Source organism: Procambarus clarkii, chromosome 15 (assembly GCF_040958095.1).
Source record: "Procambarus clarkii isolate CNS0578487 chromosome 15, FALCON_Pclarkii_2.0, whole genome shotgun sequence".
In the NCBI taxonomy this organism is placed as follows: domain Eukaryota; kingdom Metazoa; phylum Arthropoda; class Malacostraca; order Decapoda; family Cambaridae; genus Procambarus; species Procambarus clarkii.
The window spans coordinates 46,254,520-46,257,636 of record NC_091164.1 but is presented as its reverse complement, the minus strand read 5'-3'; positions in this window follow the sequence as shown (position 1 = coordinate 46,257,636).

The following is a 3,117-nucleotide window of genomic DNA, read 5'->3' as shown; positions in this document are numbered from 1 at the left end:
TACAGCTTACATGATGAATGCGGGTGCACAATAAACTACCTTTCACAGGATGATTGCGGGTGCACAATAAACTACCGCTCACAGGATGAGAGCTATTGCGAAATAAAACAACGCTCACAGGATGAGTGTGGGTGCAGAATTAACTACCGCTCACTGGATGAGTGCGGGTGCACAATTAACTACCGCTTACAGGATGAGTGCTAGTGCACAGTAAACTACGGCGCAACGGATGACTGCGGGTGCACAATAAACTATGGCTCACAGGATGAGTGTAGGTTCACAAACTACCACTCACAGAATTAGTGCTGGTGCACAATAAACTACGGCTCACAGGATGATTGCAGGAGCACAATAAACTACCATTCACAGGATGAGTGCAGATGCACAATAAACTACAGCTCACAGAATGAGTGCTAGTGCATTATAAATTAACGCTCACAGGATGAGTGCTGGTGCACAATAAACTACCGCTCACAGGATGTGGTCGGATGCATAATAAACTACCGCTCACAGGATGAGAACAGGTGCACAATAAACTACTGCTCACAGGATGAGTGCTGGTGCACAATAAACTACCGCTCACAGGATGTGGTCGGGTGCATAATAAACTACGGCTTACAGGATGAGTGCTGGTGCACAATAAACCACTGCTCACAGGGAAAGGCTTGTCCACAATAAACTACTATTCACAGGATTTGTCCTGGTGCACAATAAACTACTGTTCACAGGATGAGAGCATGTGCACAATAAACTACTGCTCACTGGATGGGAGCTGGTGCACAATAAAGTACTGCTCACAGGATGAGTGCTGGTGCATAATAAACTACTGCTCACAGAATGAGTCCTGGTGCACAATAAACTACGGCTCACAAGATGAGTGCTGGTGAGTAATAAACTACCGCTTACAGGATGAGTGCAGGTGCACAGTAAACTACCATTCACAGTATGAGTGTGGTTTCAAAAAAACTACCACTCAAATGATTGGTGCGGGTGCACAATAAACTACTGCTCATAGGATGAGTTTGGGTGTTCAATAAACTATTTCTGACAGGATGAGTGCGGGTGTAAATTAAACAACCGCTCACAAGATGAGTAAGAGGTGTACAATGATCTACCGCTCACAGGATGAGTGCTGGTGCTCAATAAACTAACGCTCACAGGATGAGTGCTGTTGCACAATAAACTACGGCTCACAGGACGACTGCGGTTCATAATAAAGTAACGCTCACCGTATAAATGCTGGTGCACAATAAACTACCGCTCACAGGATGAGTGCTAGTGCATTATATACTACCGCTCACAGCATGAGTGCTGATGCACAATAAACTACCTCTAGACAGGATGAGTGTGGGTGAATAATAAACTACCTCTCACAGGATGAGTACAGGTGCTCTGTAACCTACCGGTCACCGGATGAGGCTGGTGCACAATAAACTACTGCTCACAGGATGAGTGCTGGTGCACAGTTAACGACCGCTCACAGGACGGGTGCAGGTGCTCAATAAAATACCGCTCAAAGGATGAATGCGGGGGCACATTAAACTACCGCTCACAGGATGAGGGCTATCTTGAGATATCTTGAGATGATTTCGGGGCTTTTTAGTGTCCTCGCGGCCCGGTCCTCGACCAGGCCTCCACCCCCAGGAAGCAGCCCGTGACAGCTGACTAACACCCAGGTACCTATTTTACTGCTAGGTAACAGGGGCATAGGGTGAAAGAAACTCTGCCCATTGTTTCTCGCCGGCGCCTGGAATCAAACCCAGGACCACAGGATCACAAGTCCCGCGTGCTTTCCACTCGGCCGACCGGCTCCCAAACCGGCCGACCGGCTTACTGTGAACCAGCCCTCCCGGGCTGGTTCACAGTAAAATACCGCTCAAAGGATAAGATCGGGTGCACAAATAACTACTGCTTACAGGATGAGTGCGGGGTGCACAATAAACTACCACTACTCAAACGATGAGTGCCGGTGCACAATAAACTACCGCTCACAGGATTAGTGCGGGTATTCAATAAACTGCTGCAGACAGGAGGAGTTAGGATGCACAATAAACTACCGCTCATAGGATGAGTGCGGGGTCTAGAATAAACTACTGCTCACGAGATGAGTGAGGGATGTTCAATGAACTACCGCTCAAAGGATGACTGCGAGCATGCAGTACACTACCGCTCACAGAATGTGTGCGGAAGCACAATAAAGTACCTTTCAAAAGATGAGTTTGGGTGCATAATAAACTACCGCTTAAAAGATGAATGCAGGTGCACAATAAATTACTGTTCACAGGATAAGTGTAGGAGAACAATAAGCTACTGCTCACAGGATAAGTTTTGGTGCACAATAAACTTCCGCTCACAGGATGCGTGCGGGAGCACAATAAACTTCTGCTCACAGGATGAGACTATGTGCACAATTAACTACCGCTCTCAGGATGAGTGTGGGTGCTTAATAAAATACCGCTCACAGTATGAGTGCTGGTGCACAATAAACTACTGCTCATAGGATGAGTGCTGGTTCACAATAAACTACCGTTCACAGGATGAGTGCTGGTAATTAATAACCTCTTGCTGACAGGATGAGTGAGGGTGCACAATATACTACCTTTCACAGGATGAGTGCGGGAGAACATTAAACTACCACTCACAGGATGAGTGTGGGTGCACAATAAACTACCACTCACAGAATGAGTGCAGGTGCACAATAAACTATCGCTCACAGGATGAGTGCAGGTGCAAAATAAACTATGGCTCACAGGATGAGTGAAGGTGCATCATAAACTACTACTCACATGATGAGACCATGTGCACAATAAACTAACGCTCTTAGGATGAGTGTAGGTGCATAATAATCTACCGCTCACAGTATGAGTGCAGGTGCACAATAAAATACGGCTTACATAATGAATACGGGAGCACAATAAACTACCTTTCACAGGATGAGTGCGGGGTGCACAATACACTACCGCTCACAGGACGAGAGCTAGTGCGAAATAAACTACCGCTCAAAGGATGAGTGCTAGTCCACAATAAACTACGGCTCACAGGATGAGTGTAGCTACACAATAAACTACCACTCACAAAATGAGTGCTGGTGCATAATAAACTTCGGCTCACAAGATG